This window comes from Cervus elaphus, chromosome 22, assembly GCF_910594005.1.
Source record: "Cervus elaphus chromosome 22, mCerEla1.1, whole genome shotgun sequence".
In the NCBI taxonomy this organism is placed as follows: domain Eukaryota; kingdom Metazoa; phylum Chordata; class Mammalia; order Artiodactyla; family Cervidae; genus Cervus; species Cervus elaphus.
The window spans coordinates 74,520,831-74,538,737 of NC_057836.1; positions in this window are offsets into that span (position 1 = coordinate 74,520,831).

The window sequence follows — 17,907 nt, forward strand, 5'->3', positions numbered from 1 at the left end:
CTCAGGGTCCCTCTCACATACCTAGAGCTGAGAGAAGCCTCCTCTTGAGGTGCTTGTGGTAAGGTGGTATTCCTCAGGAGTCGAAGCCAGGGACTAACCTCTCATCTCGTGTTGATTCTTGGTCCACGGAGCTCTTTCGTATTGCTACAGTGACCTCAGGATCCCTCTAGCCTTGAAACAGTGTTCTTGGGGTTTCTCTGGAGTGCCATCAAGGAAATCAAGGCTCCTTTCATGTGTGATGTGCAACACGGAATTGCTCTGCACGCAGTGCAGGGGAATCGGGCCTCATCTCGCGGCGAGGGGGAAGTCTCATGGTTTTTCTCGAGTTGCGGCGGGTACCTGGGGTATATTCTCGAGTTACGACGGGGATGGCCCTTCCACCCACGTGTTTGTTCAGCCATGTCAGGACTCCTGCCTAGTTGCGAGGGACAACTCGGGATTCTCCTCGAGGCTTGGCAGGGCAATTGGGACGCCTCTCCAGCTGAGACGGGAGACCAAGGGTCCCTTTCCACGTGCCACAGGAATCCTGGGTCTCCTATCAAGTTTCACGAGGAGTCAGGCATCGTCTCCTTTGGAGGCACTGATCTCCGCATACCTCTGGAGTTTTCAAAGGATTTAAGGCCTCCTGTCGCGATGAGGTGGGGAACTAGGTCTTTCTCTGTGGTCTCCACAGGGGATTCAGACACCCTTTCGTCTTGGGAGATGCAAGACGAGCCTGCATTCAAGTCACTGCAGGGATATCCAGCCTTATTTCACGTCAGGGCATCGCGGTGTCCATTCCACTTGAGGCCGCAAACTCAGGGTCCCTCTCCCATACCTAGAGCTGAGAGAAGCCTCCTCTTGAGGTGCTTGTGGTAAGGTGGTATTCCTCTGGAGTCGAAGCCAGGGACTAACCTCTCATCTCGAGTTGATTTATGGCCCACGGAGCTCTTTCTTGTTGCTACAGTGACCTCAGGATCCCTCTATCCTTGAAACAGTGTTCTTCGGGTTTCTCTGGAGTGCCATGAAGGAAATCAAGGCTCCTTTCATGTGTGATGTGCAACACGGAATTGCTCTGCACGCAGTGCAGGGGAATCGGTCCTCATCTCGCGGCGAGGGGGAAGTCTCATGGTTTTTCTCGAGTTGCGGCGGGAACCTGGGGTATATTCTCGAGTTACGACGGGGATGGCACTTCCACCCACGTGTTTCTTCAGCGACGTCAGGACTCCTGCCTAGTTGTGAGGGACAACTCTGGATTCTCCTCGAGGCTTGGCAGGGCAATTGGTACGCCTCTCCAGCTGAGGCGGGAGACCAAGTGTCCCTTTCCACGTGCCACAGGAAACCTGGGACTCCTATCAAGTTTCACGAGGAGTCAGGCATCGTCTCCTTTGGAGGCACTGATCTCCGCATACCTCTGGAGTTTTCAAAGGATGTGAGGCTATCGGTCGCGATGAGGTGGGGAACTAAGTCTTTCTCTGTGCTTTCCACAGGGGATTCAGACATCCTTTCGTCCTGGGAGATGCAAGACGAGCCTGCATTGAAGTCACTGCAGGGATATCCGGCCTTATTTCGAGTCAGGGCATCGCAGTGTCCATTCCACTTGAGGCTGCAAACTCAGGGTCCCTCTCACATACCTAGAGCTGAGAGAAGCCTCCTCTTGAGGTGCTTGTGGTAAGGTGGTATTCCTCTGGAGACGAATCCAGGGACTAACCTCTCTTTTTGAGTTGATTTTTGGTCCACAGAGTTCTTTCGTGTTGCTACAGTGACCTCAGGATCCCTCTATCCTTGAAACAGTGTTCTTGGGGTTTCTCTGGAGTGCCATCAAGGAAATCAGGGCTCCTTTCATGTGTGATGTGCAAGACGGAATTGCTCTGCACGCAGTACAGGGGACTCGGGCCTCATCTCGCATCGAGGGGGAAGTCTCATGGTTTTTCTCGAGTTGCGGCGGGAACCTGGGGTATATTCTCGAGTTACGACGGGGATGGCCCTTCCACCCACGTGTTTGTTCAGCCACGTCAGGACTCCTGCCTAGTTGCGAGGGACAACTCGGGATTCTCCTCGAGGCTTGGCAGGGCAATTGGAACGCCTCTCCAGCTGAGGTGGGAGACCAAGGGTCCCTTTCCACGTGCCACAGGAATCCTGGGACTCCTATCAAGTTTCACGAGGAGTCAGGCATCGTCTCCTTTGGAGGCACTGATCTCCGCGTACCTCTGGAGTTTTCAAAGGATGTGAGGCCTCCGGTCGCGATGAGGTGGGGAACTAGGTCTTTCTCTGTGGTCTCCACAGGGGATTCAGACATCCTTTCATCTTGGGAAATGCAAGACGAGCCTGCATTCAAGTCACTGCAGGGATATCCAGCCTTATTTCGCGTCAGGGCATCGCGGTGTCCATTCCACTTGAGGCCGCAAACTCAGGGTCCCTCTCACATACCTAGAGCTGAGAGAAGCCTCCTCTTGAGGTGCTTGTGGTTAGGTGGTATTCCTCTGGTGTCGAAGCCAGGGACTAACCTCTCATCTCGAGTTGATTTTTGGCCAACGGAGCTCTTTCTTGTTGCTACAGTGACCTCAGGATCCCTCTAGCCTTGAAACAGTGTTCTTGGGGTTTCTCTGGAGTGCCATCAAGGAAATCAAGGCTCCTTTCATGTGTGATGTGCAACACAGAATTGCTCTGCACGCAGTGCAGGGGAATCGGGCCTCATCTCGCGGCGAGGGGGAAGTCTCATGGTTTTTCTCGAGTTGCGGCGGGAACCTGGGGTATATTCTCGAGTTACGACGGGGATGGCCCTTCCACCCACGTGTTTCTTCAGCGACGTCAGGACTCCTGCCTAGTTGCGAGGGACAACTCTGGATTCACCTCGAGGCTTGGCAGGGCAATTGGGACGCCTCTCCAGCTGAGGCGGGAGACCAAGTGTCCCTTTCCAAGTGCGACAGGAATCCTGGGACTCCTATCAAGTTTCACGAGGAGTCAGGCATCGTCTCCTTTGGAGGCACTGATCTCCGCGTACCTCTGGAGTTTTCAAAGGATGTGAGGCTATCGGTCGCGATGAGGTGGGGAACTAAGTCTTTCTCTGTGCTTTCCACAGGGGATTCAAACATCCTTTCGTCCTGGGAGATGCAAGACGAGCCTGCATTGAAGTCACTTCAGGGATATCCGGCCTTATTTCGAGTCAGGGCATCGCGGTGTCCATTCCACTTGAGGCCGCAAACTCAGGGTCCCTCTCACATACCTAGAGCTGAGAGAAGCCTCCTCTTGAGGTGCTTGTGGTAAGGTGGTATTCCTCTGGAGACGAATCCAGGGACTAACCTCTCTTTTCGAGTTGATTTTTGGTCCACAGAGTTCTTTCGTGTTGCTACAGTGACCTCAGGATCCCTCTATCCTTGAAACAGTGTTCTTGGGGTTTCTCTGGAGTGCCATCAAGGAAATCAAGGCTCCTTTCATGTGTGATGTGCAAGACGGAATTGCTCTGCACGCAGTACAGGGGAATCGGGCCTCATCTCGCATCGAGGGGGAAGTCTCATGGTTTTTCTCGAGTTGCGGCGGGAACCTGGGGTATATTCTCGAGTTACGACGGGGATGGCCCTTCCACCCACGTGTTTGTTCAGCCACGTCAGGACTCCTGCCTAGTTGCGAGGGACAACTCGGGATTCTCCTCGAGGCTTGGCAGGGCAATTGGAACGCCTCTCCAGCTGAGGCGGGAGACCAAGGGTCCCTTTCCACGTGCCACAAGAATCCTGGGACTCCTATCAAGTTTCACGAGGAGTCAGGCATCGTCTCCTTTGGAGGCACTGATCTCCGCGTACCTCTGGAGTTTTCAAAGGATGTGAGGCCTCCGGTCGCGATGAGGTGGGGAACTAGGTGTTTCTCTGTGGTCTCCACAGGGGATTCAGACATCCTTTCTTCTTGGGAGATGCAAGACGAGCCTGCATTCAAGTCACTGCAGGGATATCCGGCCTTATTTCGAGTCAGGGCATCGCGGTGTCCATTCCACTTGAGGCCGCAAACTCAGGATCCCTCTCACATACCTAGAGCTGAGAGAAGCCTCCTCTTGAGGTGCTTGTGGTAAGGTGGTATTCCTCACGAGTCGAAGCCAGGGACTAACCACTCATCTCGTGTTGATTCTTGGTCCACGGAGCTCTTTCGTGTTGCTACAGTGACCTCAGGATCCCTCTAGCCTTGAAACAGTGTTCTTGGGGTTTCTCTGGAGTGCCATCAAGGAAATCAAGGCTCCTTTCATGTGTGATGTGCAACACGGAATTGCTCTGCACGCAGTGCCGGGGAATCGGGCCTCATCTCGCGGCGAGGGGGAAGTCTCATGGTTTTTCTCGAGTTGCGGCGGGAACCTGGGGTATATTCTCGAGTTACGACGGGGATCGCCTTTCCACACACATGTGTGTTCAGCCATGTCAGGACTCCTGCCTAGTTGCGAGGGACAACTCGGGATTCTCCTCGAGGCTTTACAGGGCAATTGGGACGCCTCTCCAGCTGGGACGGGAGACCAAGGGTCCCTTTCCACGTGCCACAGTAATCCTGGGTCTCCTATCAAGTTTCTCGAGGAGTCAGGCATCGTCTCCTTTGGAGGCACTGATCTCCGCATACCTCTGGAGTTTTCAAAGGATTTGAGGAGTCCTGTCGCGATGAGGTGGGGAACTAGGTCTTTCTCTGTGGTCTCCACAGGGTATTCAGACACCCTTTCGTCTTGGGAGATGCAAGACGAGCCTGCATTCCAGTCACTGCAGGGATATCCGGCCTTATTTCGAGTCAGGGCATCGCGGTGTCCATTCCACTTGAGGCCGCAAACTCAGGGTCCCTCTCACATACCTAGAGCTGAGAGAAGCCTCCTCTTGAGGTGCTTGTGGTAAGGTGGTATTGCTCAGGAGTCGAAGCCAGGGACTAACCTCTCATCTCGAGTTGATTCTTGGTCCACGGAGTTCTTTCGTGTTGCTACAGTGACCTCAGGATCCCTCTAGCCTTGAAACAGTGTTCTTGGGGTTTCTCTGGAGTGCCATCAAGGAAATCAAGGGTCCTTTCATGTGTGATGTGCAACACGGAATTGCTCTGCACGCAGTGCAGGGGAATCGGGCCTCATCTTGTGGCGAGGGGGAAGTCTCATGGTTTTTCTCGAGTTGCGGCGGGAACCTGGGGTATATTCTCGAGTTACGACGGGGATGGCCCTTCCACACACGTGTTTGTTCAGCCACGTCAGGACTCTTGCCTAGTTGCGAGACACAACTCGGGATTCTCCGCGAGGCTTGGCAAGGCAATTGGGACGCCTCTCCAGCTGAGGCGGGAAACCAAGGGTCCCTTTCCACGTGCCACAGGAATCCTGGGACTCCTATCAAGTTTCACGAGGAGTCAGGCATCGTCTCCTTTGGAGGCACTGATCTCCGCGTACCTCTGGAGTTTTCAAAGGATGTGAGGCCTCCGGTCGCGATGAGGTGGGGAACTAGGTCTTTCTCTGTGGTCTCCACAGGGGATTCAGACATCCTTTCATCTTGGGAGATGCAAGACGAGCATGCATTCAAGTCACTGCAGGGATATCCAGCCTTATTTCGCGTCAGGGCATCGCGGTGTCCATTCCACTTGAGGCCGCAAACTCAGGGTCCCTCTCACATACCTAGAGCTGAGAGAAGCCTCCTCTTGAGGTGCTTGTGGTAAGGTGGTATTCCTCTGGAGTCGAAGCCAGGGACTAACCTCTCATCTCGAGTTGATTTTTGGCCCACGGAGCTCTTTCGTGTTGCTACAGTGACCTCAGGATCCCTCTAGCCTTGAAACAGTGTTCTTGGGGTTTCTCTGGAGTGCCATCAAGGAAATCAAGGCTCCTTTCATGTGTGATGTGCAACACGGAATTGCTCTGCACGCAGTGCAGGGGAATCGGGCCTCATCTCGCGGCGAGGGGGAAGTCTCATGGTTTTTCTCGAGTTGCGGCGGGAACCTGGGGTATATTCTCGAGTTACGACGGGGATGGCCCTTCCACCCACGTGTTTCTTCAGCGACGTCAGGACTCCTGCCTAGTTGCGAGGGACAACTCTGGATTCTCCTCGAGGCTTGGCAGGGCAATTGGGATGCCTCTCCAGCTGAGGCGGGAGACCAAGTGTCCCTTTCCAAGTGCCACAGGAATCCTGGGACTCCTATCAAGTTTCACGAGGAGTCAGGCATCGTCTCCTTTGGAGGCACTGATCTCCGCGGACCTCTGGAGTTTTCAAAGGATGTGAGGCTATCGGTCGCGATGAGGTGGGGAACTAAGTCTTTCTCTGTGCTTTCCACAGGGGATTCAGACATCCTTTCGTCCTGGGAGATGCAAGACGAGCCTGCATTGAAGTCACTGCAGGGATATCCTGCCTTATTTCGAGTCAGGGCATCGCGGTGTCCATTCCACTTGAGGTCGCAAACTCAGGGTCCCTCTCACATACCTAGAGCTGAGAGAAGCCTCCTCTTGAGGTGCTTGTGGTAAGGTGTTATTCCTCTGGAGACGAATCCAGGGACTAACCTCTCTTTTCGAGTAGATTTTTGGTCCACAGAGTTCTTTCGTGTTGCTACAGTGACCTCAGGATCCCTCTAGCCTTGAAAGAGTGTTCTTGGGGTTTCTCTGGAGTGCCATCAAGGAAATCAAGGCTCCTTTCATGTGTGATGGGCAACACGGAATTGCTCTGCACGCAGTACAGGGGAATCGGGCCTCATCTCGCATCGAGGGGGAAGTCTCATGGTTTTTCTCGAGTTGCGGCGGGAACCTGGGGTATATTCTCGAGTTACGACGGGGATGGCCCTTCCACCCACGTGTTTGTTCAGCCACGTCAGGACTCCTGCCTAGTTGCGAAGGACAACTCGGGATTCTCCTCGAGGCTTGGCAGGGCAATTGGAACGCCTCTCCAGCTGAGGCGGGAGACCAAGTGTCCCTTTCCACGTGCCACAAGAATCCTGGGACTCCTATCAAGTATCACGAGGAGTCAGGCATCGTCTCCTTTGGAGGCACTGATCTCCGCGTACCTCTGGAGTTTTCAAAGGATGTGAGGCCTCCGGTCGCGATGAGGTGGGGAATTACGTGTTTCTCTGTGGTCTCCACAGGGGATTCAGACATCCTTTCTTCTTGGGAGATGCAAGACGAGCCTGCATTCCAGTCACTGCAGGGATATCCGGCTTTATTTCGAGTCAGGGCATCGCGGTGTCCATTCCACTTGAGGCCGCAAACTCAGGATCCCTCTCACATACCTAGAGCTGAGAGAAGCCTCCTCTTGAGGTGCTTGTGGTAAGGTGGTATTCCTCTGGAGTCGAAGCCAGGGACTAACCTCTCATCTCGAGTTGATTTTTGGTCCACGGAGCTCTTTCGTGTTGCTACAGTGACCTCAGGATCCCTCTAGCCTTGAAACAGTGTTCTTGGGATTTCTCTGGAGTGCCATGAAGGAAATCAAGGCTCCTTTCATGTGTGATGTGCAACACAGAATTGCTCTGCACGCAGTGCAGGGGAATCGGGCCTCATCTCGCGGCGAGGGGAAAGTCTCATGGTTTTTCTCGAGTTGCGGCGGGAACCTGGGGTATATTCTCGAGTTACGACGGGGATGGCCCTTCCACACACGTGTTTGTTCAGCCACGTCAGGACTCTTGACTAGTTGCGAGACACAACTCGGGATTCTCCTCGAGGCTTGGCAAGGCAATTGGGACGCCTCTCCAGCTGAGGCGGGAGACCAAGGTTCCCTTTCCACGTGCCACAGGAATCCTGGGACTCCTATCAAGTTTCACGAGGAGTCAGGCATCGTCTCCTTTCTAGGCACTGATCTCCGCATACCTCTGGAGTTTTCAAGGGATGTGAGGCCTCCGGTCGCGATGAGGTGGGGAACTAGGTCTTTCTCTGTGGTCTCCACAGGGGATTCAGACATCCTTTCATCTTGGGAGATGCAAGACGAGCCTGCATTCAAGTCACTGCAGGGATATCCAGCCTTATTTCGCGTCAGGGCATCGCGGTGTCCATTCCACTTGAGGCCGCAAACTCAGGGTCCCTCTCACATACCTAGAGCTGAGAGAAGCCTCCTCTTGAGGTGCTTGTGGTAAGGTGGTATTCCTCTGGAGTCGAAGCCAGGGACTAACCTCTCATCTCGAGTTGATTTTTGGCCCACGGAGCTCTTTCGTGTTGCTACAGTGACCTCAGGATCCCTCTAGCCTTGAAACAGTGTTCTTGGGGTTTCTCTGGAGTGCCATCAAGGAAATCAAGGCTCCTTTCATGTGTGATGTGCAACACGGAATTGCTCTGCATGCAGTGCAGGGGAATCGGGCCTCATCTCGCATCTAGGGGGAAGTCTCATGGTTTTTCACGAGTTGCGGCGGGAACCTGGGGTATATTCTCGAGTTACGACGGGGATGGCCCTTCCACCCACGTGTTTGTTCAGCCACGTCAGGACTCCTGCCTAGTTGCGAGGGACAACTCGGGATTCTCCTCGAGGCTTGGCACGGCAATTGGAACGCCTCTCCAGCTGACGCGGGAGACCAAGGGTCCCTTTCCACGTGCCACAAGAATCCTGGGACTCCTACCAAGTTTCACGAGGAGTCAGGCATCGTCTCCTTTGGAGGCACTGATCTCCGCGTACGTCTGGAGTTTTCAAAGGATGTGAGGCCTCCGGTCGCGATGAGGTGGGGAACTAGGTGTTTATCTGTGGTCTCCACGGGGGATTCAGACATCCTTTCATCTTGGGAGATGCAAGACGAGCCTGCATTCAAGTCACTGCAGGGATATCCGGCCTTATTTCGAGTCAGGGCATCGCGGTGTCAAATCCACTTGAGGCCGCAAACTCAGGGTCCCTCTCACATACCTAGAGCTGAGAGAAGCCTCCTCTTGAGGTGCTTGTGGTAAGGTGGTATTCCTATGGAGACGAAGCCAGGGACTAACCTCTCATCTCGAGTTGATTTTTGGCCCTCGGAGCTCTTTCATGTTGCTACAGTGACCTCAGGATCCCTCTAGCCTTGAAACAGTGTTCTTGGGTTTTCTCTGTAGTGCCATGAAGGAAATCAAGGCTCCTTTCATGTGTGATGTGCAACACGGAATTGCTCTGCACGCAGTGCAGGGGAATCGGGCCTCATCTCGCGGCGAGGGGGAAGTCTCATGGTTTTTCTCGAGTTGCGGCGGGAACCTGGGGTATACTCTCGAGTTACGACGGGGATGGCCCTTCCACCCACGTGTTTCTTCAGCCACGTCAGGACTCCTGCCTAGTTGCGAGGGACAACTCTGGATTCTCCTCGAGGCTTGGCAGGGCAATTGGGACGCCTCTCCAGCTGAGGCGGGAGACCAAGTGTCCCTTTCCAAGTGCCACAGGAATCCTGGGACTCCTATCAAGATTCACGAGGAGTCAGGCATCGTCTCCTTTGGAGGCACTGATCTCCGCGTACCTCTGGAGTTTTCAAAGGATGTGAGGCCTCCGGTCGCGATGAGGTGGGGAACTAAGTCTTTCTCTGTGCTTTGCACAGGGGATTCAGACATCCTTTCGTCCTGGGAGATGCAAGACGAGCCTGCATTGAAGTCACTGCAGGGATATCCGGCCTTATTTCGAGTCAGGGCATCGCGGTGTCCATTCCACTTGAGGCCGCAAACTCAGGGTCCCTCTCACATACCTAGAGCTGAGAGAAGCCTCCTCTTGAGGTGCTTGTGGTAAGGTGGTATTCCTCTGGAGACGAATCCAGGGACTAACCTCTCTTTTCGAGTTGATTTTTGGTCCACAGAGTTCTTTCGTGTTGCTACAGTGACCTCAGGATCCCTCTATCCTTGAAACAGTGTTCTTGGGGTTTCTCTGGAGTGCCATGGAGGAAATCAAGGCTCCTTTCATGTGTGATGTGCAACACAGAATTGCTCTGCACGCAGTGCAGGGGAATCGGGCCTCATCTCGCGGCGAGGGGGAAGTCTCATGGTTTTTCTCGAGTTGCGGCGGGAACCTGGGGTATATTCTCGAGTTACGACGGGGATGGCCCTTCCACGCACGTGTGTGTTCAGCCACGTCAGGACTCTTGCCTAGTTGCGAGACACAACTCGGGATTCTCCTCGAGGCTTGGCAAGGCAATTGGGACGCCTCTCCAGCTGAGGCGGGAGACCAAGGGTCCCTTTCCACGTGCCACAGGAATCCTGGGACTCCTATCAAGTTTCACGAGGAGTCAGGCATCGTCTCCTTTGGAGGTACTGATCTCCGCATACCTCTGGAGTTTTCAAAGGATGTGAGGCCTCCGGTCGCGATGAGGTGGGGAACTAGGTCTTTCTCTGTGGTCTCCACAGGGGATTCTGACATCCTTTCATCTTGGGAGATGCAAGACGAGCCTGCATTCAAGTCACTGCAGGGATATCCAGCCTTATTTCGCGTCAGGGCATCGCGGTGTCCATTCCACTTGAGGCCGCAAACTCAGGGTCCCTCTCACATACCTAGAGCTGAGAGAAGCCTCCTCTTGAGGTGCTTGTGGTAAGGTGGTATTCCTCTGGAGTCGAAGCCAGGGACTAACCTCTCATCTCGAGTTGATTTTTGGCCCACGGAGCTCTTTCGTGTTGCTACAGTGACCTCAGGATCCCTCTAGCCTTGAAACAGTGTTCTTGGGGTTTCTCTGGAGTGCCATCAAGGAGATCAAGGCTCCTTTCATGTGTGATGTGCAACACGGAATTGCTCTGCACGCAGTGCAGGGGAATCGGGCCTCATCTCGCGGCGAGGGGGAAGTCTCATGGTTTTTCTCGAGTTGCGGCGGGAACCTGGGGTATATTCTCGAGTTACGACGGGGATGGCCCTTCCACCCACGTGTTTCTTCAGCGACGTCAGGACTCCTGCCTAGTTGCGAGGGACAACTCTGGATTCTCCTCGAGGCTTGACAGGGCAATTGGGACGCCTCTCCAGCTGAGGCGGGAGACCAAGTGTCCCTTTCCAAATGCCACAGGAATCCTGGGACTCCTATCAAGTTTCACGAGGAGTCAGGCATCGTCTCCTTTGGAGGCACTGATCTCCGCGTTCCTCTGGAGTTTTCAAAGGATGTGAGGCCTCCGGTCGCGATGAGGTGGGGAACTAGGTCTTTCTCTGTGGTCTCCACAGGGGATTCAGACATCCTTTCTTCTTGGGAGATGCAAGACGAGCCTGCATTCAAGTCACTGCAGGGATATCCAGCCTTATTTTGAGTCAGGGCATCGCGGTGTCAAATCCACTTGAGGCCGCAAACTCAGGGTCCCTCTCACATACCTAGAGCTGAGAGAAGCCTCCTCTTGAGGTGCTTGTGGTAAGGTGGTATTCCTCTGGAGTCGAAGCCAGGGACTAACCTCTCATCTCGAGTTGATTTTTGGCGCACGGAGCTCTTTCGTGTTGCTACAGTGACCTCAGGATCCCTCTATCCTTGAAACAGTGTTCTTGGGGCTTCTCTGGAGTGCCATCAAGGAAATCAAGGCTCCTTTCATGTGTGATGTGCAACACGGAATTTTTCTGCACGCAGTGCTGGGGAATCGGGCCTCATCTCGCGGCGAGGGGGAAGTCTCATGGTTTTTCTCGAGTTGCGGCGGGACCCTGGGGTATATTCTCGAGTTACGACGGGGATGGCCCTTCCACCCACGTGTTTCTTCAGCGACGTCAGGACTCCTGCCTAGTTGCGAGGGACAACTCTGGATTCTCCTCGAGGCTTGACAGGGCAATTGGGACGCCTCTCCAGCTGAGGCGGTAGACCAAGTGTCCCTTTCCAAATGCCACAGGAATCCTGGGACTCCTATCAAGTTTCACGAGGAGTCAGGCATCGTCTCCTTTGGAGGCACTGATCTCCGCGTTCCTCTGGAGTTTTCAATGGATGTGAGGCTATCGGTCGCGATGAGGTGGGGAACTAGGTCTTTCTCTGTGCTTTCCACAGGGGATTCAGACATCCTTTCGTCCTGGGAGATGCAAGACGAGCCTGCATTGAAGTCACTGCAGGGATATCCGGCCTTATTTCGAGTCAGGGCATCGCGGTGTCCATTCCACTTGAGGCCGCAAACTCAGGGTCCCTCTCACATACCTAGAGCTGAGAGAAGCCTCCTCTTGAGGTGCTTGTGGTAAGGTGGTATTCCTCTGGAGACGAATCCAGGGACTAACCTCTCTTTTCGAGTTGATTTTTGGTCCACAGAGTTCTTTCGTGTTGCTACAGTGACCTCAGGATCCCTCTAGCCTTGAAACAGTGTTCTTGGGGTTTCTCTGGAGTGCCATCAAGGAAATCAAGGCTCCTTTCATGTGTGATGTGCAAGACGGAATTGCTCTGCACGCAGAACAGGGGAATCGGGCCTCATCTCGCATCGAGGGGGAAGTCTCATGGTTTTTCTCGAGTTGCGGCGGGAACCTGGGGTATATTCTCGAGTTACGACGGGGATGGCCCTTCCACACACGTGTTTGTTCAGCCACGTCAGGACTCCTGCCTAGTTGCGAGGGACAACTCGGGATTCTCCTCGAGGCTTGGCACGGCAATTGGGACGCCTCTCCAGCTGAGGCGGGAGACCAAGGGTCCCTTTCCACGTGCCACAAGAATCCTGGGACTCCTATCAAGTTTCACGAGGAGTCAGGCATCGTCTCCTTTGGAGGCACTGATCTCCGCATACCTCTGGAATTTTCAAAGGATGTGAGGCCTCCGGTCGCGATGAGGTGGGGAACTAGGTGTTTCTCTGTGGTCTCCACAGGGGATTCAGACATCCTTTCTTCTTGGGAGATGCAAGACGAGCCTGCATTCAAGTCACTGCAGGGATATCCGGCCTTATTTTGAGTCAGGGCATCGCGGTGTCAAATCCACTTGAGGCCGCAAACTCAGGGTCCCTCTCACATACCTAGAGCTGAGAGAAGCCTCCTCTTGAGGTGCTTGTGGTAAGGTGGTATTCCTCTGGAGTCGAAGCCAGGGACTAACCTCTCATCTCGAGTTGATTTTTGGCGCACGGAGCTCTTTCGTGTTGCTACAGTGACCTCAGGATCCCTCTATCCTTGAAACAGTGTTCTTGGGGCTTCTCTGGAGTGCCATCAAGGAAATCAAGGCTCCTTTCATGTGTGATGTGCAACACGGAATTTCTCTGCACGCAGTGCAGGGGAATCGGGCCTCATCTCGCGGCGAGGGGGAAGTCTCATGGTTTTTCTCGAGTTGCGGCGGGACCCTGGGGTATATTCTCGAGTTACGACGGGGATGGCCCTTCCACCCACGTGTTTCTTCAGCGACGTCAGGACTCCTGCCTAGTTGCGAGGGACAACTCTGGATTCTCCTCGAGGCTTGACAGGGCAATTGGGACGCCTCTCCAGCTGAGGCGGTAGACCAAGTGTCCCTTTCCAAATGCCACAGGAATCCTGGGACTCCTATCAAGTTTCACGAGGAGTCAGGCATCGTCTCCTTTGGAGGCACTGATCTCCACGTTCCTCTGGAGTTTTCAAAGGATGTGAGGCTATCGGTCGCGATGAGGTGGGGAACTAAGTCTTTCTCTGTGCTTTCCACAGGGGATTCAGACATCCTTTCGTCCTGGGAGATGCAAGACGAGCCTGCATTGAAGTCACTGCAGGGATATCCGGCCTTATTTCGAGTCAGGGCATCGCGGTGTCCATTCCACTTGAGGCCGCAAACTCAGGGTCCCTCTCACATACCTAGAGCTGAGAGAAGCCTCCTCTTGAGGTGCTTGTGGTAAGGTGGTATTCCTCTGGAGACGAATCCAGGGACTAACCTCTCTTTTCGAGTTGATTTTTGGTCCACAGAGTTCTTTCGTGTTGCTACAGTGACCTCAGGATCCCTCTAGCCTTGAAACAGTGTTCTTGGGGTTTCTCTGGAGTGCCATCAAGGAAATCAAGGCTCCTTTCATGTGTGATGTGCAAGACGGAATTGCTCTGCACGCAGGACAGGGGAATCGGGCCTCATCTCGCATCGAGGGGGAAGTCTCATGGTTTTTCTCGAGTTGCGGCGGGAACCTGGGGTATATTCTCGAGTTACGACGGGGATGGCCCTTCCAACCACGTGTTTCTTCAGCGACGTCAGGACTCCTGCCTAGTTGCGAGGGACAACTCGGGATTCTCCTCGAGGCTTTGCAGGGCAATTGGGACGCCTCTTCAGCTGAGACGGGAGACCAAGTGTCCCTTTCCACGTGCCACAGGAATCCTGGGTCTCCTATCAAGTTTCACGAGGAGTCAGGCATCGTCTCCTTTGGAGGCACTGATCTCCGCATACCTCTGGAGTTTTCAAAGGATTTGAGGCCTCCTGTCGCGATGAGGTGGGGAACTAGGTGTTTCTCTGTGGTCTCCACAGGGGATTCAGACACCCTTTCGTCTTGGGAGATGCAAGACGAGCCTGCATTCCAGTCACTGCATGGATATCCGGCCTTATTTCGAGTCAGGGCATCGCGGTGTCCATTCCACTTGAGGCCGCAAACTCAGGGTCCCACTCACATACCTAGAGCTGAGAGAAGCCTCCTCTTGAGGTGCTTGTCGTAAGGTGGTATTCCTCTGGAGTCGAAGCCAGGGACTAACCTCTCATCTCGAGTTGATTTTTGGCGCACGGAGCTCTTTCGTGTTGCTACAGTGACCTCAGGATCCCTCTAGCCTTGAAACAGTGTTCTTGGGGCTTCTCTGGAGTGCCATCAAGGAAATCAAGGCTCCTTTCATGTGTGATGTGCAACACGGAATTTCTCTGCACGCAGTGCAGGGGAATCGGGCCTCATCTCGCGGCGAGGGGGAAGTCTCATGGTTTTTCTCGAGTTGCGGCGGGAACCTGGGGTATATTCTCGAGTTACGACGGGGATGGCCCTTCCACCCACGTGTTTCTTCAGCGACGTCAGGACTCCTGCCTAGTTGCGAGGGACAACTCGGGATTCTACCTCGAGGCTTTTCAGGGCAATTGGGACGCCTCTCCAGCTGAGACGGGAGACCAAGGGTCCCTTTCCACGTGCCACAGGAATCCTGGGTCTCCTATCAAGTTTCACGAGGAGTCAGGCATCGTCTCCTTTGGAGGCACTGATCTCCGCGTACCTCTGGAGTTTTCAAAGGATGTGAGGCCTCCGGTCGCGATGAGGTGGGGAACTAGGTGTTTCTCTGTGGTCTCCACAGGGGATTCAGACATCCTTTCGTCTTGGGAGCTGCAAGACGAGCCTGCATTCAAGTCACTGCAGGGATATCCGGCCTTATTTCGAGTCAGGGCATCGTGGTGTCCATTCCACTTGAGGCCGCAAACTCAGGGTCCCTCTCACATACCTAGAGCTGAGAGAAGCCTTCTCTTGAGGTGCTTGTGGTAAGGTGGTATTCCTCTGGAGTCGAAGCCAGGGATAACCTCTCATCTCGAGTTGATTTTTGGTCCACGGAGCTCTTTCGTGTTGCTACAGTGACCTCAGGATCCCTCTAGCCTTGAAACAGTGTTCTTGGGGTTTCTCTGGAGTGCCATGAAGGAAATCAAGGCTCCTTTCATGTGTGATGTGCAACACAGAATTGCTCTGCAGGCAGTGCAGGGGAATCGGGCCTCATCTCGCGGCGAGGGGGACGTCTCATGGTTTTTCTCGAGTTGCGGCGGGAACCTGGGATATATTCTCGAGTTACGACGGGGATGGCCCTTCCACCCACGTGTTTCTTCAGCGACGTCAGGACTCCTGCCTAGTTGCGAGGAATATCTCTGGATTCTCCTCGAGGCTTGGCAAGGCAATTGGGACGCCTCTCCAGCTGAGGCGGGAGACCAAGTGTCCCTTTCCAAGTGCCACAGGAATCCTGGGACTCCTATCAAGTTTCACGAGGAGTCAGGCATCGTCTCCTTTGGAGGCACTGATCTCCGCGTACCTCTGGGGTTTTCAAAGGATGTGAGGCTATCGGTCGCGATGAGGTGGGGAACTAAGTCTTTCTCTGTGCTTTCCACAGGGGATTCAGACATCCTTTCGTCCTGGGAGATGCAAGACGAGCCTGCATTGAAGTCACTGCAGGGATATCCGGCCTTATTTCGAGTCAGGGCATCACGGTGTCCATTCCACTTGAGGCCGCAAACTCAGGGTCCCTCTCACATACCTAGAGCTGAGAGAAGCCTCCTCTTGAGGTGCTTGTGGTAAGGTGGTATTCCTCTGGAGACGAATCCAGGGACTAACCTCTCTTTTCGAGTTGATTTTTGGTCCACAGAGTTCTTTCGTGTTGCTACAGTGACCTCAGGATCCCTCTAGCCTTGAAACAGTGTTCTTGGGGTTTCTCTGGAGTGCCATCAAGGAAATCAAGGCTCCTTTCATGTGTGATGTGCAAGACGGAATTGCTCTGCACGCAGTACAGGGGAATCGGGCCTCATCTCGCATCGAGGGGGAAGTCTCATGGTTTTTCTCGAGTTGCGGCGGGAACCTGGGGTATATTCTCGAGTTACGACGGGGATGGCCCTTCCACGCACGTGTTTGTTCAGCCACGTCAGGACTCCTGCCTAGTTGCGAGGGACAACACGGGATTCTCATCGAGGCTTGGCACGGCAATTGGGACGCCTCTCCAGCTGAGGCGGGAGACCAAGGGTCCCTTTCCACGTGCCACAAGAATCCTGGGACTCCTATCAAGATTCACGAGGAGTCAGGCATCGTCTCCTTTGGAGGCACTGATCTCCGCGTAACTCTGGAGTTTTCAAAGGATGTGAGGCCTCCGATCGCGATGAGGTGGGGAACTAGGTCTTTCTCTGTGGTCTCCACAGGGGATTCAGACATCCTTTCTTCTTGGGAGATGCAAGACGAGCCTGCATTCAAGTCACTGCAGGCATATCCGGCCTTATTTCGAGTCAGGGCATCGTGGTGTCGATTCCACTTGAGGCCGCAAACTCAGGGTCCCTCTCACATACCTAGAGCTGAGAGAAGCCTCCTCTTGAGGTGCTTGTGGTAAGGTGGTATTCCTCAGGAGTCGAAGCCAGGGACTAACCTCTCATCTCGTGTTGATTTTTGGCCGACGGAGCTCTTTCGTGTTGCTACAGTGACCTCAGGATCCCTCTAGCCTTGAAACAGTGTTCTTGGGGTTTCTCTGGAATGCCATCAAGGAAATCAAGGCTCCTTTCATGTGTGATGTGCAACACGGAATTGCTCTGCACGCAGTGCAGGGGAATCGGGCCTCATCTCGCGGCGAGGGGGAAGTCTCATGGTTTTTCTCGAGTTGTGGTGGGTACCTGGGGTATATTCTCGAGTTACGACGGGGATGGCCCTTCCACCCACGTGTGTGTTCAGCCCCGTCAGGACTCTTGCCTAGTTGTGAGACACAACTCGGGATTCTCCTCGAGGCTTGGCAAGGCAATTGGGACGCCTCTCCAGCTGAGGCGGGAGACCAAGGGTCCCTTTCCACGTGCCACAGGAATCCTGGGACTCCTATCAAGTTTCACGAGGAGTCAGGCATCGTCTCCTTTGGAGGCACTGATCTCCGCGTACCTCTGGAGTTTTCAAAGGATGTGAGGCCTCCGGTCGCGATGAGGTGGGGAACTAGGTCTTTCTCTGTGGTCTCCACAGGGGATTCAGACATCCTTTCATCTTGGGAGATGCAAGACGAGCCTGCATTCAAGTCACTGCAGGGATATCCAGCCTTATTTCGCGTCAGGGCATCGCGGTGTCCATTCCACTTGAGGCCGCAAACTCAGGGTCCCTCTCACATACCTAGAGCTGAGAGAAGCCTCCTCTTGAGGTGCTTGTGGTAAGGTGGTATTCCTCTGGAGTCGAAGCCAGGGACTAACCTCTCATCTCGAGTTGATTTTTGGCCCACGGAGCTCTTTCGTGTTGCTACAGTGACCTCAGGATCCCTCTAGCCTTGAAACAGTGTTCTTGGGGTTTCTCTGGAGTGCCATCAAGGAAATCAAGGCTCCTTTCATGTGTGATGTGCAACACGGAATTGCTCTGCAGGCAGTGCAGGGGAATCGGGCCTCATCTCGCGGCGAGGGGGAAGTCTCATGGTTTTTCTCGAGTTGCGGCGGGAACCTGGGGTATATTCTCGAGTTACGACGGGGATGGCCCTTCCACCCACGTGTTTCTTC